Source organism: Nicotiana tomentosiformis, chromosome 7 (assembly GCF_000390325.3).
Source record: "Nicotiana tomentosiformis chromosome 7, ASM39032v3, whole genome shotgun sequence".
Taxonomy (NCBI): domain Eukaryota; kingdom Viridiplantae; phylum Streptophyta; class Magnoliopsida; order Solanales; family Solanaceae; genus Nicotiana; species Nicotiana tomentosiformis.
The window spans coordinates 45,759,946-45,787,480 of record NC_090818.1 but is presented as its reverse complement, the minus strand read 5'-3'; the positions used below and the strand labels follow the sequence as shown (position 1 = coordinate 45,787,480).

Here is a 27,535-nt window from a genome sequence, read left to right as displayed (position 1 = left end):
GATGGTAATATCTTCGACGACCTTGATTTTGTTGGGGTTAATCTCGATTCCCCGATTTGACACCATGAAGCCGAGGAATTTGCCCGAACTGACCCCGAAAGAACATTTTTCGGGGTTGAGCTTCGTCTTGTATTTCCTCAGAACCTCGAACGTTTCCTGCAAATGGGTCAAATGGTCCTCTGCGCGCAGGGACTTAACTAGCATGTCATCAATATAGACTTCCATCGATTTACCTATTTGTTCTTCGAACAATTTATTCACTAGGCGTTGATAAGTAGCCCCTGCATTACATTATAACAATATGTTCCATATGGGGTCACAAATGAAGTCTTTTCCCAGTCGTCTGGATTCATCTAAATTTGATTATACCCGGAATAGGCATCGAGAAAAGTTAGGATCTCATGGATGGTCGTGGCATCAATCATGCGATCGATGTTGGGTAGTGGAAAGGAATCTTTAGGGCATGCTTTATTCAAATCTTTATAGTCCACACACATTCTAAGTTTGTTCCCTTTTTTAGGTACTACAACCACATTGGCTAACCATTCGGGGTATTTTACCTCCCGAATGGACCCTATCTTGAGAAGTTAGGTTACATCATCCTTTATGAATGCTTGCTTTTCCTCGGACTGGGGTCTTATTTTTTTCTTCACCGGTCTGAACCTAGGGTCCAAGCTTAGCTGGTGCGTCGTTATGTCCGGTGGGATCCCTGTTATATCTAGATGGGACCAGGCAAAACAGTCGATGTTATCGATAAGAAATTGAATGAGTTTCTTCCTGAGTTCGGGGCTCAAACTCGTACCCAGGTATACCTTTCGTTCAGGCCAGTGTTCGATCAGTATGATTTGCTCCAGTTCCTCGATTGTTGATTTGGTGGCATCGGAATCATCGGGGATTACGAAGGATCGGGTTACCCATCGATCATCATCTTCTTCAATGTTTTGCTTACCTGGTTGGGTCGAAGCCGATGTCTGTGATTGCTATTTGGCGTTCTGCTCTTCGATTATGTTTCCTTCTGAACCTGATCCTTTTATTGGTGAAGGCGAGGATATTAATTTTGCTTCTTCGACGGAGAACATTTCCTTTGCGGCCGGTTGTTCTCCGTACACTATTTTGACACCTCTCGATGTTGGGAACTTGAGGACCTGGTGTAGGGTCGAGGGTACGGCTCTCATGCTGTGGATCCACGACCTTCCGAAAATGGCGTTATATCTCATATCGCCTTCGATCACGTGAAATTTTGTTTCCTGGATGGTTCCAGCCACGTTTATCGGTAGGGTAATTTCACCTTTGGTGGTTTCACATGCCATATTGAATCCGTTTAGAACCAGAGTTGCGGGTACGACCTGATCTTGCAGGCCGAGCTGTTCTATGACCCTCGATCTGATGATATTGGCCGAGCTACCTGGATCAATTAACACACGCTTAATCTTAGTTTTATTCATGAGTACGGATATTACTAGTGCATCGTTATGGGGTTGGATGATTCCCTCTGTATCTTCATCATTGAAAGACAAAGTCCCTATGGGTGCGTAATCTTGAGTTCGAGATCGCTTTTCCCTCACAATCGATGTTTTAGTGCGTTTAAGCATTGGTCCCTGAGGGGCATCGACGCCGCCGATGATCATGTGAATGACGTGTTGCGGTTCTTCTAGTTCGTTTTGCTTGCCGAAGTCATTGTCCTTAAAATGGTTCTTGGCCCTATCACTCAAAAAATCCCGAAGGTGTCCTTTGTGAAATAAGCGGGCGACTTCCTCTCTTAATTGCCTGCAATCTTCCATTTTGTGGCCATGCGTACCATGATATTCACACATTTGATTGGGATTCCTTTGGGCTGGATCGGTCTACATGGGTCGAGGCCACCTTGTGTCTTTGATGCGTCCGATGGCCGATACGATGGCGGATATATCAATGTTGAAGTTATATTCCGATAATCGAGGAACTTTTATAGGATCGGCGTATTTATCAAAGCCGCTCTTGCTCATAAGTCCCCGAATATTTTGCCCCCGGTCAGTCCTGCGGCTGTTCCGAACCGTATCACGTGCTGAACCGTTTTTCATCCGATCTGTGACGTATGGTTGGTATCATCTCTGTTCGACCTTTGTCCTCTGTTGATTTCCCTCTGGTTTTTAGTGGTTGTGTGGTTCTGATGCACGGGTCCATACAGACTTTCCAATTGATCATCTTCGACCCTGATTTTTGATTGATATCGGTTATGTACATCTGCCCAAGTTATTGCTGGATACTTGATCAGATTTTGTTTCAGCCGACGTGATGCTGTCGAACTTAGTCCGTTCAACCCTTGGGTGAAAGCTTGTACGGCCCAATCATCTGTGACCAGTGGCAAATCCATATATTCCATTTGAAATCGGGACACGAATTCCCTCATCATTTCGTTACCCCTTTGTTTTACTTTGAAAAGGTCTGATTTCCTTGTTGCTACCTTTATGGCACCAGTATGTGCTTTTACAAATGAATCTGCTAACATGGCAAAAGAATCAATGGAATTTGGTGGTAAGTTGTGATACCAGATCATTGCTCCCTTTGCGAGGGTCTCTCCGAACTTTTTCAACAATACAGATTCGATCTCATCATCCTCCAAATCGTTGCCTTTGATGGCACACGTGTAGGAGGTGACGTGTTCGTTAGGATCGGTCGTACCGTTATATTTTAGAATTTCAGGCATACGGAATTTTTTGGGGATTGGTTTTGGGGCCGCGCTCGAGGGAAAAGGCTTATGTATGAATTTTTTCGAGTCGAGCCATTTTATCATTGGCGGAGCCCTCGGGATTTGATCGACCCTAGCGTTATACGTTTCCACTTTTTTGTCATTGGCTTCGACTCGTTTTGTGAGTTCCTCGAGCAATTTAGCAATTTCAGGAGCGGTCCCCGATTCCTGCTCGTTTGATTTCACTATGGCGAGCTCCGTTCTAGGGGTGACTTCTCGAAGAAGCGGATTGGAGTTTGGCCTGCTTTGCATATGAGTTTGGCTCTGCAACTGAGATATCGTTGCTTGTTGGGCTTGAAGCATTTCGAAAATCATACGCAAGCTGACCCCGATTTTTCCCGTGCTGTGGGTGTCTCGGGCTATGGGTCGAACACCGCCCTCAACGCTTTTTTCCGGTTTAGAACGCTGATTCGTTTCTAGAGCTATTTGTGAATTGATATCCAAGGGTATTTTGGCTCAAATTTCGGGTTCTTCGATTCGAGCCTCGTTGCCGTCATCAGGTAGCCTTCCGACCCTGGGCACCCAGTTGTTGGTTTCATCTTGAAGGCCGGTTTCTAGGTCGGTAGGTAGAGCCATTGCTGATTTGAAGTCGTAAGCTGGAGTGTACTGTAGATTTATATCAAACAATCACTGTTACGCTTACCCTTAGCTGGAGTGTACTGTAGATTTCTCTGTACTGTAGTAAATTTCTTTTTCAGCCAATTATAAGTTGTTCAATTCAGATATAATTGCAAAGAAATTTCCTTCCGGTCCCAGGACAAATGATAGAACAGGCATCGCATTGTAATAGCAACACGCAAACAATGCAAAAACTGATAAATCAGTGGCGTGACTGTTTGATTCCTCTTTTGTTATTCGTGTATTTACTCATTTACATTTTTGTTTACCTGAAAAATTGAATAATATTGAATTTAGGTATGGTTCTAAGGATACGCAAATTCCTTTGATACAAAAATGACAATACAAGTATTCTCCTATAAAATGGGAGTGATGAATAGGAAAACTGAATGAGTTAGAGAAAAACAAGCATAAAATGAAATCCTAATGTCTGTTGAAAAAAAATGATCTTATTACAAAGTCTTGTCCCTTTTTATAATAGAGGGTCACCACTTTATCTATAATAACATAATAAAATAATACATAGTGGAGGACCCATGATGGTTTGTCTCTTTCTTGATTCCCGCCGAGATTCTCTCCCTTGGTGCGGATGTAACGGCTTTTGTCTGCGAGCTCGGCACTGGCTCGAGTTCGGTGTTGGATCGACCCTTGGTCTTGGTTCGAGCTCGATTCTGCTTCGGGGCATCGATATTCGGGGCCTGTGTCGGTCGGTGTTGCCTCGTAGTTCGATACGGATACGGGCTCGATAATGATACCGAATTTTGCCGTTTGATCGGTTTTTATGAAGCTCGATGCCCCTGTACCGGAATTCGTTCGAGCTTGTCATGTGGATACCCTTTGGTCGAGACATCATCGTCTCGACCAGTCTTTATGGCCGAGAATCGGTTTCGAACGTATACAATTTTAACTGTCAATTGATAGCTCTGTACCGAAATATTATGTTTTGTGTGTGTGTATATATATATATATATATATATATATATATATAATATTTTGTATGTATATATAATTAATTCCCCTTAACTTGTATATTTTGCCTTCTCTTGATGGCACCACTACAAAAACATCAACCTCGGAATGATCAAAGCGCACGCAAAATGAATTTAATAACAAGAAGCAGCCAGGTTGACTAAGAGCACAGCTGATTGTTCCTCTCTTATATATAGTACTCCGTAGTAAAATGAACTGTGACGTTACTGGATGTTTTGCTACGCCCTGGATGTGACACGCACGAGAAACATTCATTGGATTTGGAAGCATGAAGGCATTACTAAGAAGGGAACGTTTTTACATATTCTTGCTCATCTACTTATTGTATTCCATCGGCCACCAGAGTTTTGGCGCTACAGATACCATAACTACAACCCATTTTCTGAAAGATGGTGATGCCAATGTTACTTCAGCCGGTGGAACCTTCGAAATGGGGTTCTTCAGTCCAAGTAATTCTAAGCTTCGTTATGTTGGTATTTGGTACAAGAACATATCTGTTAGGACAGTGGTGTGGGTTGCCAACAGAGAAGCTCCTTTGACAAATGAATCAGGTATCCTTAAGGTCATTGAGCCAGGACTTCTTGTCCTTCTCAATGGCACTGACAGTGTTGTGTGGTCAACTAATACCTCTAGATCTGTGCAGAATCACATTGCACAGTTGCTGGATTCTGGAAATCTTGTAGTCAAAGAAGCTGGCAATGATAATTTCCTATGGCAGAGTTTTTATCATCCGACTGATACACTATTACCAGGCATGAAGCTTGGTTGGAATTTTGCAAAAGGTCGAGAGGTGTACTTGTCATCGTGGAAGAACGAGGAGGATCCAGCTCCAGGCGATTTTACCTATCACTGTGATCCTTCTGGTTATCCACAGAACGTGATCCTGAAAAACGGCACAGATGTTGTATATCGCTCTGGACCATGGAATGGTCGCCGTTTTAGTGGGGCACCAAACACTAGAGAAGGTACTTTCTATACATTTGGTGTATTTTCCAGCAAGATAGAGGTGTATTTTACTTATAAGCTCCTGTCTTCAGTTATCGCTAGATTGATAATAAGTGAGAATGGTGTCATACAGTTTTGGACTTGGGGTGACCGGCAACAGGGCTGGGTCCCTTTTGTCTTAATGCCCTCAGATAACTGTGATGATTACAAGTTGTGTGGTGCATACGGTAGCTGCAACAGTCAAGATTCTCCTGTATGTGGACAAATTTGTGCCAAAAGATACTGAAGATTGGTGGAAGACAGACTGGTCAGGTGGCTGTGTCCGGAGAACTGCACTAAACAGCCTCCAAGGAGATGTATTTTTGAAGTATTCACATATCAAATTGCGAGACACACGGAACTCCTGGTCCAATGTGACTATGACACTAGACGAATGCAAGAATATCTGCTCTAACAATTGCTCTTGTATGGCATACTCAAATCTTGACATACGTAATGGAGGAAGAGAATGCTTATTGTGGTTCGAGGATCTGCATGACATTCAGCAGGTACCCAATGAAGAGCAAGATATATATATTAGAATGGCTGGTTCTGAATCAGGTAGGTTTATTGTTGAGTCCGAGTTGCTGGTGATTTCTGATTTATTATACCTGAAGATGAAAAAAGAAGTAATGGTTGCAGGTACTTTTAACAAAGCAGACCTTAACTTTAAGTTTGAACTGTTCCTATGCTTGTAAACATCTACTATAATATTAACTGCCAACTCCTGCTTTCCCTGTATATAGGTAGGAACTAACAAATCATTAGAATATAAGAATCACTGCTTTAGAGTAAAATTGATCTGAATTATAAGCTGAATTTGTAAGCATAATGACTGGTTAGACCCCAGTCACTTTCCTAGAAGTACTTGATAGGCACATACACTACTACTATATATATTTGTGTGTGTATGTGTTTTTTAAAATTACTTTTATATGGACACTATATCCTATCTATGTATGTGTATATATATTTATATACATATATGTACATAATATTTAATTGATTTAAGATCCTAAATTTTAATATTCAGATTCCGATCCAGAAGTGTATAACAAATTATAAACCTTATCATGTAGTTCATCGTCTAGTCCTAAGGTTTTCAGCTTTTGAAACTTACAATTTGGAGCTATATGGCCAAATTTACCACACTTATAACACTTAATGTCAGCAAGATCTCGCTTAGACCTATTTTTGGTAAATCTAGTAGACTTGTGATGTGCTTTCTTGGCTTCTCGTTCTTCTTTGGATCTATATTTAGATCTCTTTCTCCTATAAAGACTGTCTTGATTGGGGTATCTATGATACTTATGTTTCTTCTTCTTATGAGTAGAAGTCTCGGGTAATCCGAACTGGGTGCAAAAGTCCCCTAACTGGTTTCTTTCCTTAAGCTTATCCATCTTAAGCTGTCTGGACAATCTTAATTCATTGCACAAGTTTAACCCTTCCTGTGTGCAAATTCCTATCAATTTACCGTAGGTATAATCAATGTATGGAATTTTACCATAACTACCTCTTAAAACCTTTCTAACTCTTTCGGCAAATAAAGAGGGAAGGCCATCTATGAACTTAGCTTTCCAATGTTCAAGCTTATTTTCAGGTAGTTCCATCACTCTACTCATAAAGGTGTCTTTATACCACCTAAACTCACTTAAAGTCTTACATCTAAGGCTATTAAGGAGGGTACGAACAGTCTCATTCTGGTTGGTAAATCTACCATTGAAATGTTCTAATATAGTAAGAATAAGGGTATAAACGGCATCTTCTCTATTTGCCACTAGGGCCATGCCTAAGTTATCAAGTCCTTCGTCAATGGCTTTAGCGTTAATAACCATTGCCCTTTCGTCGATAGACAAATAATTGTCCCACCAGCCACGAAGTTGGCCAATAAACCTGCAACAATCATTCTGCAAATATTCATATCTGTATTCTTCACACTTTTACAGATAGTTGCATACATAAGCATTCTATGTACTAGAATAGTTAACTGCCTATCAGTCAAACCATCAAGATTCCATTCGTAAATTTCGGAACCACTGTAAGACGTATTAGTCTGATTCCAATCACGTTCCTCTATTAAAACATCTTGAGGAGTAGGACGATTGTAATAATAAGTCTGCATTCTAGGTTTATCAGCATATCTGCTATCTGCAAACTTACTATTCTTTTTGGGGTAACTTCTGAGTTTATTAAACTCTGACAAAACATCCTTTTTATAGTCAAAAGTAGAATCTAATTTATCAGCAAAATCATTTGATAAATCAATGGGTTTGATATTCAAACCGGATAACTTTTTATCAAGAAGTTCTTCTAAGTCACCAAAAGATTTAAATTTAAAATCCTGAATATCAGGAGGTTTTTAAATATGAGTAATAACAATTTGAGGTTCTGATTTGCTTCCTGAAGAAGAGGCAATATCAGTCAAAATCTTTTTAGTATTCATATCCTTAATCAAGACTGTTAAATCATCAAGTTTTTTTATTAAGAAAACTAATGTTTTCACCGAAAACTTTAACATATAAACTCAAATAATTATTTTGAGAAATTAATTTATTAATTTCTGCGATGCTGACTGCAGCAACATCCTCATCAATAAATTTTTAAAATGCAATAAAAGTAATACCTGTATTATTAGGTAAAACAAAAGATGATTGAGGAGGGTAGATGGCTTTAGTAATATTGCCACTCCCATCTTTATAAGATCTTTCCAAAACTTTTATAAAAAGTAGTAAATATGTGGTTATAAACCAAGGAACAAAATACATAATTTGATTATGTAAAGCACAAGTTTCATAAAACTCTTGGAAAATATTATTTAAATCTTCTTTATTATAAGTATCAAAAAATCAAGTTTTAAACTGGTTCCATTTATCAGTGAAAAATTCTTTTTGAATATAACCTCTAGCTTGTGACCCTGGACTAAAATCAATTTGGTGTGGAATCATTAAGTATCATTGGGGTCAAAGTCCATCTCGGACGCAGAAGGAATATCCTTATCAGAAATATTATCATTATCCTGAACAATATTTGTCTTGGGGTTAATTTTAACCCTTTCAACTGGCTTATCACCTACTTTAGTAGAAATTGTGTGTAAAGATGCAGCACGATTTCTAGCTGGTCCATAGACTGGTTCAACAGGAGAAATGTGTTGAATATCAGGTAACAGTCTACGACTAGTAAAGGAATGTCTATTATAATTAGAACTAATAGTAGGCAACAGTCTATTGTTAGAAAATGACTGTCTACTATAAGCGGAACTATTATCGTCAAATTGAATGCAAATCCTACCATCCGGATTTTGAGTAATATGAGAATACTCAGTATTACTGACAGCATCAGTTATCTGACTGGGGGATATAACCGAATCCAAAGTCCATGTGGTTGGAAAATTAATTTCTTCCCACTTAATAGGTCTCCTCGTGGTGACCTTAGACTTTGCAAAATTCATTTCTACTAGAATAGTTTGATCAGATGTATCATATAATTTACATCTGGGGTTTAACGTAGATAGTAATTTAAAATAAATTCTATACGATAAACATATCAGTTCAGAGCCATGCGCATAATTATAACCATACGTTTTCACATTTAATGTTAATACATCTAGTATATTAACATCAGATAAAGATAATTGCAAGTTCGGTTGAGTATTAAAATATACTGGGCCAAAGGCGACAGTAGATTCAATAGAACCCATCAGAGACTGTCTAAAATTCAAATTTCTGGCATCTCTGAGAGCAGCCAAAAATGTCTCTGATAACCCTTTAAGGGTTAAAGGCTTAAAAGCAATTTGAACCATACCAATATGCAAATAATTATATTGGTGTTTATAAACATCTACATCATGCTTGTTTAACAAACGAATAGTCTGTTCAGACGAATTTAAAGCTAAAGATTACTCAGTTGTTTTAACAAGTTGTTTAGAAGAGAGTTTATCAAACCATCCATAATCATAGATTATTCTAACAGAGACTTTAGGAATAGTCCATTTGTTTAACAAATCAAGGTTTTGAGGTATATCTACCTCTTCCAATCTAGTATTTTTCATACTAGTTTCTCCTAAATCCATATTTCAGAAATATATCTATGTCGAATATTTCATATCTATCTTATATATACCATAAAAGTACCTAGGCTTTGATACCATTTTAACAGGATCAAGTGGCGGGCGGTAATCCGCCATGCCTTCTTAATTATATTAAAATAGAAATCACCGTTTGACCGGGAACTGGACTTGTTTCACACCTCACATCTGGCTTTTATATGCCTGGAAGGTTTCCACCAGTTAAAGATTTCTACTTTAATATATTTGAGAATTCTTAATCTAGCTAATTCAGTACCCTTATATTTAAAGACTGGCGGTAATCTGCACAATCAGTAAGGATATAAGAATTAAAATATACTTAAATTTTATATATAGTTTAATGACTGTATGGAAGGTTAAAAACCTTTACTCAAGCAAGGGGCCTGTCATAATATAATACATACTTTTATTGAGCCCATGTGTCTAGCAGTTCTAACCGTAAAAAAAGATGCCCTTTTAACTCCTTTATCGGGCTGAGGTTCACGGCTGGCTAGACGAAGCCACTAAGGCAAAGCCAATAAGAGCAATGTTATATCAGACTGTACCAACCATCTTGACACCAAGTCAAAACTCTATATATAAAACTCATTTATATTTTAATAGATGACGTCGCTTTCATGGTGTATATAGGAGAGAAGTTAGATACTCAACATAGATATGAAGTCTCTTAGCCGGACATCGTCACGGGCAGAGAGGAGAGACTAGAAGAAAAGCTAACTAAGAAAGACAGAAATATGTACCTTGTTGCCAAGAAGCAAGGCCCTGAAGATGAAGAACTAAAAACTTTTATTTACTTGTTCTTCTGTTACAATGAGCAAACTACTAAACTAAGTCTTTACTTACAACTTATAGAGAGAGAGAGAATTCTAGAGAGAGAGAGTCTCGAGTTCTGCCTTTTTGAAAAATGAACGAATGAATTCTATAAATAGAAAAGAAAAGGAATCTATGAACAGTAAAAGTGGGTCCCCGTGGGTCCCTGTAACAGTGTTTCTACTGTTGAAACAGTGTATTTACTGTTGATGAACAGTGTATCTACTGTTTGAGTGGGTCCGGCGGCTTCACTGTGTTGTGGGTCCGGCGGCTTCACTGTTTGAGTGGGGTTCAGCTGTTTCACTGTGCTGGTTTCTTTTCCGCCTTTTTCATTTTGCGGATGAATTCTTCTGTATCATGTAAGTCTTCTTCAGATAATATTCTTTCTGCTTCAATGGGCTGAGAATCTTCAGCAATATCATCGTTGCTTGTTTCACTTTGCATTGACGTATCTGACTTTTCATATTGATTAATGGAAGACAGTAAATTTCTTTTAACTTCTTCCAAGTAACTGTTAATCATTTCTGTTTTATCTCCTTCTTGAAAGGATATTCTTCTGGCAATATGCCTTACCGAACTGTCATCAATTACTTCTTTCTGAGGTTTGCTGGAATATTCTTGGATCTTCATCTCGATTGAATCCAAGAGCTCTTGACCATATAAGGTCTTTGTTTTGGGATCCTTCTTCATTAACTTGTCCCAAAAATTGTTGTAAAAAGTCCTATATAAGCAGGGGACTTGTTCTTCAGTGAATCCGACTTCTGGATTCCATTTGTGTATCCAAGGGATAGAAAATTCCAGAAAGAAATATATTTGGTTAATTTTTTCTGGGTAGCAGATATGATCTGCGTGATATAAATCGTTAATAAAAGGAGAAATTTTTATCCATTCTTTGTATAACATGAGGAATGGATCTGGTAAAATCTTTATTGTTGGACCGTGGTATGACCACCAGTTTGGATTCGGTTATATCCCCCAGTCAGATAACTAATGCTGTCGGTAATACTGAGTATTCTCATATTACTCAAAATCCGGATGGTAGGATTTGCATTCAGTTTGACGATAATAGTTCCGCTTATAGTAGACAGTCATTTTCTAACAATAGACTGTTGCCTACTATTAGTTCTAATTATAATAGACATTACTTTACTAGTCGTAGACTGTTGCCTGATATTCAATACATTTTTCCTGTTGAACCAGTCTATGGACCAGCAAGAAATTGTGATGCATCTTTACACACAATTTCTACTAAAGTAGGTGATAAGCCAGTTGAAAGGGTTAAAATTAACCCCAAGACAAATATTGTTCAGGATAATGATAATATTTCTGATAAGGATATTCCTTCTGCGTCCGAGATGGACTTTGACCCCAATGATACTTAATGATTCCACTCCAAATTGATTTTAGTCCAGGGTCACAAGCTAGAGGTTATATTCAAAAAGAATTTTTCACTGATAAATAGAACCAGTTTAAAACTTGGTTTTTTGATACTTATAATAAAGAAGATTTAAATAATATTTCCCAAGAGTTTTATGAAACTTGTGCTTTACATAATCAAATTATGTATTTTGTTCCTTGGTTTATAACCACATATTTACCACTTTTTATAAAAGTTTTGGAAAGATCTTATAAAGACGGGAGTGGCAATATTACTAAAGCCATTTACCCTCCTCAATCATCTTTTGTTTTACCTAATAATACAGGTATTACTTTTACTGCATTTCAAAAATTTATTGATGAAGATGTTGCTGCAGTCAGCATCGCAGAAATTAATAAATTAATTTCTCAAAATAATTATTTGAGTTTATATGTTAAAGTTTTGGGTGAAAACGTTAGTTTTCTTAATAAAAAACTTGATGATTTAACAGTCTTGATTAAGGAGATGAATACGAAAAAGACTTTGACTGATATTGCCTCTTCTTCAGGAAGCAAATCAGAACCTCAGATTGTTGTTACTCATATTCAAAGACCTCCTGATATTCAGGATTTTAAATTTAAATCTTTTGGAGACTTAGAAGAACTTCTTGATAAAAAGTTATCCGGTTTGAATATCAAACCCATTGATTTATCAAATGATTTTGCTGATAAATTAGATTCTACTTTTGACTATAAAAAGGATGTTTTGTCAGAGTTTAATAAACTCAGAAGTTACCCCAAAAAGAATAGTAAGTTTGCAGATAGCAGATATGCTGATAAACCTAGAATGCAGACTTATTATTACAATCGTCCTACTCCTCAAGATGTTTTAATAGAGGAACGTGATTGGAATCAGACTAATACGTCTTACAGTGGTTCCGAAATTTACGAATGGAATCTTGATGGTTTGACTGATAGGCAGTTAACTATTCTAGTACATAGAATGCTTATGTATGCAACTATCTGTAAAAGTGTAAAAAATACAGATAGGAATATTTGCAGAATGATTGTTGCAGGTTTTACTGGCCAACTTCGTGGCTGGTGGGACAATTATTTGTCTATCGACGAAAGGGCAATGGTTATTAACGCTAAAGCCATTGACGAAGGACTTGATAACTTAGGCATGGCCCTAGTGGCAAATAGAGAAGATGCCGTTTATACCCTTATTCTCACTATATTAGAACATTTCAATGGTAGATTTACCAACCAGAATGAGACTGTTCGTACCCTCCTTAATAGCCTTAGATGTAAGACTTTAAGTGAGTTTAGGTGGTATAAAGACACCTTTATGAGTAGAGTGATGGAACTACCTGAAAATAAGCTTGAACATTGGAAAGCTAAGTTCATAGATGGCCTTCTCTCTTTATTTGCCGAAAGAGTTAGAAAGGTTTTAAGAGGTAGTTATGGTGAAATTCCATACATTGATTATACCTACGGTAAATTGATAGGAATTTGCACACAGGAAGGGTTAAACTTGTGCAATGAATTAAGATTGTCCAGACAGCTTAAGATGGATAAGCTTAAGGAAAGAAACCAGTTAGGGGACTTTTGCACCCAGTTCGGATTACCCGAGACTTCTACTCATAAGAAGAAGAAACATAAGTATCATAGATACCCCAATCAAGACAGTCCTTATAAGAGAAAGAGATCTAGATATAGATCCAAAGAAGAACGAGAAGCCAAGAAAGCACATCGCAAGTCTACTTGATTTATCAAAAATAGGTCTAAGCGAGATCTTGCTGACATTAAGTGTTATAAGTGTGGTAAATTTGGCCATATAGCTCCAAATTGTAAGCTTCAAAAGCTGAAAACCTTAGGACTAGACGATGAACTACATGATAAGGTTTATAGTTTGTTATACACTTCTGGATCGGAATCTGATTACTATTCTGAATCAGAATCCGAAGCTGAAATTGATTTGCTTGATTTATCTGATAGTGATAAAAATATTGATAATACTTGTACAACTTGCAAAGGTGATACATGTGCTTGTGATGATGAATTTTATAAATTACAATCACAATTTGAAAATCTAAACATAAAAACTATTACATCTGATAATGTAATAGAACTTTTAAAAGAAGTTACTGATGAAAAACTTCGTGAAAAAATTATTAATTTAGCTGCTAGTTCAAGTTCTAATTCAAGTACTAGTTTTATAAAACCTTTTGAAAAAGAATTTGAATATTCTCCACCTTATTCTTTACTTGAAGTTAATAACCGTCTGTTAAACAAAAATGCAACTCCAGCAAGAGATTCTTCTTTTGATGATTTAAAAATTGAAGTTGAAAACTTGAAACGAGAGATCAAATCTCTTAAACAAAATCAAATGATTTGTGATCACAGGATTACTCAGATTGAGAAAATCAATTCTCCAGCTGAGAAATCTAATGATAAAAACAAAGGTATTTTTGAAAATGATATTGAAGAAAAACCTATTAGTTTTAATCCTAAACATGATATGTTTTTAGGGATGATGCAAATTATTACTGCTCATAAATGGTATATCAAATGTACTATTCTCATTGATAATAGTTTTTCTATTACAAACATTGCTATGATTGATAGTGGAGCAGATGTTAGCTGCATTCAAGAAGGTTTAGTACCCACGAAATATTTTCAAAAAACTACTCATATGGTTAGATCTGCATCCGGACATGCTTTAGATATAAAGTATAAACTTCCTAATACGGGTATTTGTCAAAATAAAATCTGTATTCCTCACTTCTTTTTCTTGGTAAAAAACTAGTTATACCCTCCAATTATACTTGGGACACCGTTTATTAATGCCGTTTATCCTTTTACTAGCATAGACTCGAAAGGTTTTACTGCTACCTATAAGGATAAAGAGATAAGTTATACTTTTGTTACGGATCCAGTAACTAGAGATATTAATGCTTTAATTGATATGAAGCAAAAACATGTTGATTCTTTACAATTAGAATTGTTTAGTATGAATATATTTGATACTTTAAATTCTACTAAAGTACAAGAAAAAATCAAATTGATTTCCGAACAGATTGCTGTTGATATTTGTGTCGAGCATCCTAGTGCTTTTTGGAATCGAAAAAAGCATATTGTCACTCTTCCTTATGAAGATAATTTCACTGAGGATGATATTCCTACTAAATCTCGACCTTTTCAGATGAATGCAGAATTGGTAGAATTTTGCAAAAAAGAGATTGATAGTTTGCTATCAAAGGGTTTGATAAAACCCTCAAAATCTCCTTGGTCTTGTACAGCTTTTTATGTTAATAACGCAGCTGAAAAGGAACGTGGTGTTCCTAGATTAGTCATTAATTATAAGCCCTTGAATAAATATTTGAAATGGGTTAGGTATCCTATTCCTAATAAAAGAGATTTATTGTCTAGATTATATGACGCCAATATATTTTCAAAATTTGATTTAAAATCTGGTTATTGGCAGATTCAAATATTTAAAGAGCATACTTATAGAACTGCTTTTAATGTTCCATTTGGGCAATATGAATGGAATGTTATGCCTTTTGGTTTGAAAAATGCCCCTTCAGAATTCTAAAAAATTATGAATGATATTTTCAACCCCTATCTAGACTTCGTCATTGTCTATATCGATGACATTTTGGTATTTTCCAAAACACTTGAAATGCATATTAAGCATTTAGATATTTTCAAAAGAATTGTTATACAAAATGGTTTGGTAATCTCAAAACAAAAAATGAGTTTATTCCAAACTAACATTCGATTCTTAGGACATTATATTTGTCAAGGAAAGATTACTCCTATTCAAAGATCAATTGATTTTGCCTCAAAATTTCCCGATGTTATTACTGATAGAACTCAGCTACAAAGATTTTTGGGAAGTTTAAATTATATTTTGCCTTTTTATAAAGATCAGTCACGTGATTTAGCCCCCTTATATGATAGGCTAAAAAAGAATTATAAAAATCCTTGGACTGATAGTCACACTACTTTGGTAAAAAATATTAAGCAACGTGTTAAATCTTTACCTTGCTTAACCCTTGCTAATCCTGCATGGCAAAAGATTATAGAGACTGATGCGTCTAATATTGGTTATGGAGGGATTTTGAAACAAATAAATCCCAATGATAAACATGAATATCTGATTAGATTCTACTCTGGTAAATGGTCTGAAGCCCAGAGAAAATACGCTACTGTGGCACATGAAATGTTAACCATAGTAAAATATGTTTTAAAATTTCAAGACGACTTATACAATCAAAAGTTTTTGATAAAAACTGACGCACAATCTGTTAAATATATGTTTAACAAAGATTTTAAACATGATGCCTCGAAAATGATATTTGCAAGATGGCAGGCTCAATTAGCCCCTTTTGATTTTGAAATACAATATAAAAAGGGAATTGATAATTCTCTGCCAGATTTCTTATCTCGTGAATATTTACAGAATGGAACCCCCCGGGTTAGGGGAAGAGGTAGAGGTTAGGGAAGATCATCCCCACAATCCAAAGGAAGGTCATCACCTTCAGGATCGTCATACGGATCCTCATCAAACTCCCCAGTTATACAAATGGGAAGAAGGAGTTTAGTCAATGAGAGGATATCTCTCAGAGAAGAATCATCAATTGGACCATCCGTCCACCTAGAAGATATTCCAGAAGATAGCCCGTTATACGCACATTTGCAGGCATATTTGACTGCTCAGAAACAGAAAGATACTTCTGTTAAGCAAAGTGACACTTTTGCTTCCATTTCTAAAGATGACAATGATGATATCAAGTCATACGAAAAAGTACCAAAAAGAGAAATGATATTTCTCATAGAAAATTCTGACATTCAGAGAAAAGAAGAACCATGGAAAATATTCCAAAGGTATTTGATAAATGGGTTATATTATCCGGGTGAGTCATACAAAACTCGTTCCTACTATGAAACGATACTAACCAGTACTGGCAGTGCAGATTTTCAGCACTTTTCTGGATATAGCACAGACGAGAACGTTTATAACTTCTCGAAGATTATAATTAAACAGATTATATCTGTTGAAGACTGGGGTATATCCACAATGAAAAAAAGGCAGATAAGCCTTAACAAAAATAAAATGAATTTTACCTATTGGGATTATATCCAAGCTTTTAATAAAGTACTATACTACAATAATGATAGACACAAACATACTTGGTTTATAAAAGTATGTGCAAAGATATTTGCAGCAACTGTTCCTGATTGGTTTCTAAACTGGTGGTCATACCACGGTCCAACAATAAAGATTTTACCAGATCCATTCCTCATGTTATACAAAGAATGGATAAAATTTTCCCCTTTTATTAACGATTTATATCACGCAGATCATATCTGCTACCCAGAATAAATTAACCAAATATATTTCTTTCTGGAATTTTCTATCCCTTGGATACACAAATGAAATCCAGAAGTCGGATTCACTGAAGAACAAGTCCCCTGCTTATACAGGACTTTTTACAACAATTTTTGGGACAAGTTAATGAAGAAAGATCCCAAAACAAAGACCTTATATGGTCAAGAGCTCTTGGATTCAATCGAGATAAAAATCCAAGAATATTCCAGCAAACCTCAGAAAGAGGTAATTGATGACAGTTCGGTAAGGCATATTGCCAGAAGAATCTCCTTTCAAGAAGGAGATAAAACAGAAATGATTAACATTTACTTGGAAGAAGTTAAAAGAAATTTACTGTCTTCCATTAATCAATATGAAAAGTCAGATACGTCAATGCAAAGTGAAACAAGCAACGATGATATTGCTGAAGATTCTCAGCCCATTGAAGCAGAAAGAATATTATCTGAAGAAGACTTACATGATACAGTTGAATTCATCCGCAAAATAAAAAAGGCGGAAAAGAAACCAGTACAGTGAAACAGCTGGACCCCACTCAAACAGTGAAGCCGCCGGACCTACAGTGAAGCCGCCGGACCCACTCAAACAGTAGATACACTGTTCATCAATAGTAAATACACTGTTTCAACAGTAGAAACACTGTTAGAGGGACCCACGGGGACCCACTTTTACTGTTCATAGATTCCTTTTCTTTTCTATTTATAGAATTCATTCGTTCATTTTTTAAAGAGGCAGAACTCGAGACTCTCTCTCTCTAGAATTCTCTCTCTATCTCTAAGTTGTAAGTAAAGAGTTAGTTTAATAGTTTGCTCATTGTAACAGAAGAACAAGTAAATAAAAGTTTTTAGTTCTTCATCTTCAGGGCCTTGCTTCTTGGCAACAAGGTATATATTTCTGTCTTTCTTAGTTAGCTTTTCTTCTAGTCTCTCCTCTCTGCCCGTGATGATGTCCGGCTAAGAGACTTCATATCTATGTTGAGTATCTAACTTATCTCCTATATACACCATGAAAGCGACGGCATCTATTAAAATATAAATGAATTTTATATATAGAGTTTTGACTTGGTGTCAAGATGGTTGGTACAGTCTGATATAACACTGCTCTTATTGGCTTTGCCTTAGTGGCTTCATCTAGCCAGTCGTGAACCTCAGCCCGATAAAGGAGTTAAAAGGGCATCTTCTTTCACGGTTAGAACTACTAGACACATGGGCTCAATAAAAGTATGTATTATATTATGACAGACCCCTTGCTTGAGTAAAGGTTTTTAACCTTCCATACAGTCATTAAACTATATATAAAATTCAAGTATATTTCAATTCTTATATCCTTACTGATTGTGCGGATTACCGCCAGTCTTTAAATATAAGGGTACTGAATTAGCTAGATTAAGAATTCTCAAATATGTTAAAGTAGAAAACTTTAACTGGTGGGAACCTTCCAGGCATATAAAAGCCAGATGTGAGGTGTGAAACAAGTCAAGTTCTCGGTCAAACGGTGATTTCTATTTTAATATAATTAAGAAGGCATGGCGGATTACCGCCCGCCACTTGATCCTGTTAAAATGCTTTTTTCGATTCCAAAAAGCACTAGGATGCTCGGCACAAATATCAACAGCAATCTGTTTGGAAATCAATTTGATTTTTTCTTGTACTTTAGTAGAATTTAAAGTATCAAATATATTCATACTAAACAATTCTAATTATAAAGAATCAACATGTTTTTGCTTCATATCAATTAAAGCATTAATATCTCTAGTTACTGTATCCGTAACAAAAGTATAACTTATCTCTTTATCCTTATAGGTAGCAGTAAAACCTTTCGAGTCTATGCTAGTAAAAGGATAAATGGCGTTAATAAACGGTGTCCCAAGTATAATTGAGGGTATAACTGATTTTTTACCAAGAAAAAGAAGTGAGGAATACAGATTTTATTTTGACAAATACCCGTATTAGGAAGTTTATACTTTATATCTAAAGCATGTCCGAATGCAGATCTAACCATATGAGTAGTTTTTTGAAAATATTTCGTAGGTACTAAACCTTCTTGAATTCAGCTAACATCTGCTCCACTATCAATCATAGCAATGTTTGTAATAGAAAAACTATTATCAATGAGAATAGTACATTTGATATATCATTTATGAGCAGTAATAATTTGCATCATCCCTAAAAACATATCATGTTTAGGATTAAAACTAATAGGTTTTTCTTCAATATCATTTTCAAAAATACCTTTGTTTTTATCATTAGATTTCTCAGCTAGAGAATTGATTTTCTCAATCTGAGTAATCCTATGATCACAAATCATTTGATTTTGTTTAAGAGATTTGATCTCTCGTTTCAAGTTTTCATCTTCAATTTTTAAATCATCAAAAGAAGAAACGCATGGTTATAATTATGCGCCTGGTTCTGAACTGATATGTTTATCGTATAGAATTTATTTTAAATTTATATCTACGTTAAACCCCAGATGTAAATTATATGATACATCTGATCAAACTATTCTAGTAGATACGAAATTTGCAAAGTCTAAGGTCACCACGAGGAGACCTATTAAGTGGGAAGAAATTAATTTTCCAACCACATGGACTTTGGATTCGGTTATATCCCCCAGTCAGATAACTGATGCTGTCAGTAATACTGAGTATTCTCATATTACTCAAAATCCGGATGGTAGGATTTGCATTCAGTTTGACGATAATAGTTCCGCTTATAGTAGACAGTCATTTTCTAACAATAGACTGTTGCCTACTATTAGTTCTAATTATAATAGACATTCCTTTACTAGTCATAGACTATTGCCTGATATTCAACACATTTCTCCTGTTGAACCAGTCTATGGACCAGCTAGAAATCGTGCTGCATCTTTACACACAATTTCTACTAAAGTAGGTGATAAGCCAGTTGAAAGGGTTAAGATTAACCCCAAGACAAATATTATTCAGGATAATAATAATATTTCTGATAAGGATATTCCTTCTGCGTCCGAGATGGACTTTGACCCCAATGATACTTAATGATTCCACACCAAATTGATTTTAGTCCAGGGTCACAAGCTAGAGGTTATATTCAAAAAGAATTTTTCACTGATAAATGGAACCAGTTTAAAACTTGGTTTTTTGATACTTATAATAAAGAAGATTTAAATAATATTTCTCAAGAGTTTTATGAAACTTGTGCTTTACATAATCAAATTATGTATTTTGTTCCTTGGTTTATAACCACATATTTGACTGCTCAGAAACAGAAAGATACTTCTGTTAAGCAAAGTGACACTTTTGCTTCCATTTCTAAAGATGACAATGATGATATCAAGTCATACGAAAAAGTACCAAAAAGAGAAATGATATTTCTCTTAGAAAATTCTGACATTCAGAGAAAAGAAGAACCATGAAAAATATTCCAAAGGTATTTGATAAATGGGTTATATTATCCGGGTGAGTCATACAAAACTCGTTCCTACTATGAAACGATACTAACCAGTACTGGCAGTGTAGATTTTCAGCACTTTTCTGGATATAGCACAGACGAGAACGTTTATAACTTCTCAAAGATTATAATTAAACAGATTATATCTGTTGAAGACTGGGGTATATCCACAATGAAAGAAAGGCAGATAAGCCTTAACAAAAATAAAATGAATTTTACCTATTGGGATTATATCCAAGCTTTTGATAAAGTATTATACTATAATAATGATAGACACAAACATACTTGGTTTATAAAAGTATGTGCAAAGATATTTGCAGCAACTGTTCCTAATTGGTTTCTAAACTGGTGGTCATACCACGGTCCAACAATAAAGATTTTACCAGATTCATTCCTCATGTTATACAAAGAATGGATAAAAATTTCTCCTTTTATTAACGATTTATATCACGCAGATCATATCTGCTACCCAGAAAAAATTAACCAAATATATTTCTTTCTTGATGTTTCTATCCCTTGGATACACAAATGGAATCCAGAAGTCGGATTCACTGAAGAACAAGTCCCCTGCTTATACAGGACTTTTTACAATAATTTTTGGGACAAGTTAATGAAGAAAGATCCCAAAACAAAGACCTTATATGGTCAAGAGCTCTTGGATTCAATCGAGATAAAAATCCAAGAATATTCCAGCAAACCTCATAAAGAGGTAATTGATGACAGTTCGGTAAGGTATATTGCCAGAAGAATCTCCTTTCAAGAAGAAGATAAAACAGAAATGATTAACATTTACTTGGAAGAAGTTAAAAGAAATTTACTGTCTTCCATTAATCAATATGAAAAGTCAGATACGTCAATGCAAAGTGAAACAAGCAACGATGATATTGCTGAAGATTCTCAGCCCATTGAAGCAGAAAGAATATTATCTGAAGAAGACTTACATGATACAGAAGAATTCATCCGCAAAATAAAAAAGGCGGAAAAGAAACCAGTACAGTGAAACAGCTGGACCCCACTCAAACAGTGAAGCCGCCAGACCCACAGCACAGTGAAGCCGCCGGACCCACTCAAACAGTAGATACACTGTTCATCAATAGTAAATACACTGTTTTAACAGTAGAAACACTGTTAGAGGGACCCACGGGGACCCACTTTTACTGTTCATAGATTCCTTTTCTTTTCTATTTATAGAATTCATTCGTTCATTTTTTAAAGAGGCAGAACTCGAGACTCTCTCTCTCTAGAATTCTCTCTCTCTCTCTAAGTTGTAAGTAAAGAGTTAGTTTAGTAGTTTGCTCATTGTAACAGAAGAACAAGTAAATAAAAGTTTTTAGTTCTTCATCTTCAAGGCCTTGCTTCTTGGCAACAAGGTACATATTTCTGTCTTTCTTAGTTAGCTTTTCTTCTAGTCTCTCCTCTCTGGCCGTGACGATGTCCGGCTAAGAGACTTCATATCTATGTTGAGTATCTAACTTCTCTCCTATATACACCATGAAAGCGACGGCATCTATTAAAATATAAATGAGTTTTATATATAGAGTTTTGACTTGGTGTCAAGATGGTTGGTAAAGTCTGATATAACACTGCTCTTATTGGCTTTGCCTTAGTGGCTTCGTCTAGCCAGCCGTGAACCTCAGCCCGATAAAGGAGTTAAAAGGGCATCTTCTTTCACGGTTAGAACTGCTAGACACATGGGCTCAATAAAAGTATGTATTATATTACGACAGAGGTGTGAAACAAGTCCAGTTCCCGGTCAAACGGTGATTTCCATTTTAACAGGATCAAGTGGCGGGCGGTAATCCGCCATGCCTTTTTAATTATATTAAAATAGAAATCACCGTTTGACCGGGAACTGGACTTGTTTCACACCTCACATCTGACTTTTATATGCCTGGAAGGTTTCCACCAGATAAAGATTTCTACTTTAACATATTTGAGAATTCTTAATCTAGCTAATTCAGTACCCTTATATTTAAAGACTGGCGGTAATCCGCATAATCGGTAAGGATATAAGAATTGAAATATACTTAAATTTTATATATAGTTTAATGACTGTATGGAAGGTTAAAAACCTTTACTCAAGCAAGGGGTCTGTCATAATATAATACATAAACTTGATCCTGTTAAAATTGTATCAGAGCCTAGGTACTTTTATGGTATATATAAGATAGATATGAAATATTCGACATAGATATGTTTCTGAAATATGGATTTAGGAGAAACTAGTATGAAAAATACTAGATTGGAAGAGGTAGATATACCTCAAAACCTTGATTTGTTAAACAAATGGACTATTCCTAAAGTCCCTATTAGAACAATCTATGATTATGGATGGTTTGATAAACTCTCTTCTAAACAACTTGTTAAAACAACTGAGCAATCTTTAGCTTTAAATTCGTCTGAACAGACTATTCGTTTGTTAAACAAGCATGATGTAGATGTTTATAAACACCAGTATAATTATTTGCATATTGGTATGGTTCAAATTGCTTTTAAGCCTTTAACCCTTAAAGGGTTACCAGAGACATTTTTGGCTGCTCTCAGAGATGCCAGAAATTTGAATTTTAGACAGTCTCTGATGGGTTCTATTGAATCTACTGTCGCCTATGGCCCAGTATATTTTAATACTCAACCCAATTTGCAATTATCTTTATCTGATGTTAATATACTAGATGCATTAACATTAAATGTGAAAATGCATGGTTATAATTAATGACTAATCTAGGAACACTACGTTCCTTTTCAGCTGCGTTATTAACATAAAAAGTTGTACAAGACCAAGGAGATTTTGAGGGTTTTATCAAACCCTTTGATAGCAAACTATCAATCTCTTTTTTGCAAAATTCTACCAATTCTGCATTCATCTGACAAGGTCCAGATTTAGTAGGAATATCATCCTCAGTGAAGTTATCTTCATAAGGAAGAGTGACAATATGCTTTTTTCGATTCCAAAAAGTACTAGGATGCTCGGCACAAATATCAACAGCAATGTGTTCGGAAATCAATTTGATTTTTTCTTCTACTTTAGTAGAATTTAAAGTATCAAATATATTCATACTAAACAATTCTAATTGTAAAGAATCAACATGTTTTTGCTTCATATCAATTAAAGCATTAATATCTCTAGTTACTGGATCCGTAACAAAAGTATAACTTATCTCTTTATCCTTATAGGTAGCAGTAAAACCTTTCGAGTCTATGCTAGTAAAAGGATAAACGGCGTTAATAAACGGTGTCCCAAGTATAATTGGAGGGTATAACTGGTTTTTTACCAAGAAAAAGAAGTGAGGAATACAGATTTTATTTTGACAAATACCCATATTAGGAAGTTTATACTTTATATATAAAGCATGTCCGGATGCAGATCTAACCATATGAGTAGTTTTTTGAAAATATTTCGTAGGTACTAAACCTCTTGAATGCAGCTAGCATCTGCTCCACTATCAATCATAGCAATGTTTGTAATAGAAAAACTATTATCAATGAGAATAGTACATTTGATATTCCATTTATGAGCAGTAATAATTTGCATCATCCCTAAAAACATATCATGTTTAGGATTAAAACTAATAGGTTTTTCTTCAATATCATTTTCAAAAATACCTTTGTTTTTATCATTAGATTTCTCAGCTGGAGAATTGATTTTCTCAATCTGAGAAATCCTGTGATCACAAATCATTTGATTTTGTTTAAGAGATTTGATCTCTCGTTTCAAGTTTTCAACTTTAATTTTTAAATCATCAAAAGAAGAATCTCTTGCTGGAGTTGCATTTTTGTTTAACAGACGGTTATTAACTTCAAGTAAAGAATAAGGTGGAGAATATTCAAAAAAAATTTCAAAAGGTTTTGTAAAACTAGTACTTGAATTAGAACTTGAACTAGCAGCTAAATTAATAATTTTTTAACGACATTTTTCATCAGTAACTTCTTTTAAAAGTTCTATTACATTATCAGATGTAATAGTTTTCATGTTTAGATTTTCAAATTGTGATTGTAATTTATAAAATTCATCATCACAAGCACATGTATCACCTTTGCAAGTTGTACAAGTATTATCAATATTTTTATCACTATCAGATAAATCAAGCAAATAAATTTCAGCTTCGGATTCTGATTCAGAATAGTAATCAGATTCCGATCCAGAAGTGTATAACAAACTATAAACCTTATCACGTAGTTCATCGTCTAGTCCTAAGATTTTCAGCTTTTGAAGCTTACAATTTGGAGCTATATGGCCAAATTTACCACACTTATAACACTTAATGTCAGCAAGATCTCGCTTAGACCTATTTTTGTTAAATCTAGTAGACTTGCGATGTGCTTTCTTGGCTTCTTATTCTTCTTTGGATCTATATCTAGATCTCTTTCTCCTATAAGGACTGTCTTGATTGGGGTATCTATGATACTTATGTTTCTTCTTCTTATGAGTAGAAGTCTCGGGTAATCCGAACTGGGTGCAAAAGTCCCCTAACTTGTTTCTTTCCTTAAGCTTATCCATCTTAAGCTGTCTGGACAATCTTAATTCATTGCACAAGTTTAACCCTTCCTGTGTGCAAATTCCTATCAATTTACCGTAGGTATAATCAATGTATGGAATTTCACCATAACTACCTCTTAAAACCTTTCTCACTCTTTCGGCAAATAAAGAGGGAAGGCCATCTATGAACTTAGCTTTCCAATGTTCAAGCTTATTTTCAGGTAGTTCCATCACTCTACTCATAAAGGTGTCTTTATACCACCTAAACTCACTTAAAGTCTTACATCTAAGGCTATTAAGGAGGGTACGAACAGTCTCATTCTGGTTGGTAAATCTACCATTGAAATGTTCTAATATAGTAAGAATAAGGGTATAAACGGCATCTTCTCTATTTGCCACTAGGGCCATGCCTAAGTTATCAAGTCCTTCGTCAATGGCTTTAGCGTTAATAACCATTGCCCTTTCGTCGATAGATAAATAATTGTCCCACCAGCCACGAAGTTGGCCAGTAAAACCTGCAACAATCATTCTGCAAATATTCCTATCTGTATTCTTCACACTTTTACAGATAGTTGCATACATAAGCATTCTATGTACTATAATATGTTAACTGCCTATCAGTCAAACCATCAAGATTCCATTCGTAAATTTCAAAACCACTGTAAGACGTATTAGTCTGATTCCAATCACGTTCCTCTATTAAAACATCTTGAGGAGTAGGACGATTGTAATAATAAGTCTGCATTCTAGGTCTATCGGCATATCTGCTATCTGCAAACTTACTATTCTTTTTGGGGTAACTTCTGAGTTTATTAAACTCTGACAAAACATCATTTTTATAGTCAAAAGTAGAATCTAATTTATCAGTAAAATCATTTGATAAATTAATGGGTTTGATATTCAAACCGGATAACTTTTTATCAAGAAGTTCTTCTAAGTCACCAAAAGATTTAAATTTAAAATCCTGAATATTAGGAGGTCTTTTTAGTATTCATATCCTTAATCAAGACTGTTAAATCATCAAGTTTTTTATTAAGAAAACTAATGTTTTCACCCAAAACTTTAACATATAAACTCAAATAATTATTTTGAGAAATTAATTTATTAATTTCTGCGATGCTGACTGCAGCAACATCCTCATCAATAAATTTTTAAAATGCAGTAAAAGTAATACCTGTATTATTAGGTAAAACAAAAGATGATTGAGGAGGGTAGATGGCTTTAGTAATATTGCCACTCCCGTCTTTATAAGATCTTTCCAAAACTTTTATAAAAAGTGGTAAATATGTGGTTATAAACCAAGGAACAAAATACATATATATATTATACATTTAATATATATACTATACTATATATACATCTTATATATAGTATATAAGATGTATATATAGGTTATTACTTATATTATTACACATTTAATATATATATACTATACTATATATACATCTTATATATAGTATATAAGATATATATATATATAGCTTATTACTTATATCGATTTATATATATATATATATATATATATATATATATATATATATATATATATATATATTATCGGCTATTGATTTAAGATCCTAAATTTTAATATTCAATATTTAATATCGAATAAAGCTTTTATATATATATATATATAATATATATATTAAGCTATTAATATAATAGCTTATAATATATTAAGCTATTATAAGCTATAAAATATATATATATATATATATATATATAATATATTAAGCTATTAATATAATAGCTTATAATATATTAAGCTATTATAAGCTATAAAATATATATATATATATAAAGCTATTAATATAATAGCTTATAATATATTAAGCTATTATAAGCTATAATTAATATTTTATATATATATATATATAATATATATATTAAGCTATTAATATAATAGCTTATAATATATTAAGCTATTATAAGCTATAAAATATATATATATATATATATATATATATATATATATATATATATATATATATATATTAATTAATTAAAATATACATATATATATATATATATATATATATATATATATATATATATATATAAAAGCTATATTCGATATATATATATATATATATATATATATAAAAAGAAAATATTTAATTAAATTCCGAACGAATTCGATCAGAAATATTGAGGTCAAACGGTCTAAATATATATATATATATATGGGAAGAGCAGTGGGTTTTTCCATGGAAAAATAATTGTTTATTAAAATATTTCAAAATTTCCGACTGATTTCGGTCGGAAAATTTGAAATCTGCTCTTGTCCCACATCAGGCTAAAATATGTGAGCTTTTTCCATGGGAAAATAATTTTTTATTAAAATATTTCAAAAATTCCGACCAATTTCGGTCGGAAAATTTGAAATTATGCTCTTGTCCCACATCGGCTAAAAAATGTGAGCTTTTTCCATGGGAATATAATTTTATATTAGAATTTTTCAAAAATTCCGACCGATTTCGATCGGAAATTTTCAAATTATGCTCTTGTCCCACATTGGCTGAAAGATGTGAGCTTTTTCATCTTATAACTTGAGCTTTGATGCCATAGAGTCCAACAGTTGTGGACTAACAAAAAATAAGCAAATATAGGAAGGGTTGTAGTTAGTGCTTAGTAATAAGATTTAATATTCTATAATTAGAATTAG

General features: G+C 34.5%; 2 pseudogenes; one reads left to right on the top strand and one right to left on the bottom strand.

Moving 5' to 3' along the window:
- Positions 1-4,444: 4,444 nt before the first annotated feature.
- On the top strand, positions 4,445-6,051 carry LOC104109449 (G-type lectin S-receptor-like serine/threonine-protein kinase At4g27290; annotated as a pseudogene).
- Positions 6,034-25,753, bottom strand: LOC138895554 (uncharacterized; annotated as a pseudogene).
- Between the last annotated feature and the right edge of the window lie 1,782 nt (positions 25,754-27,535).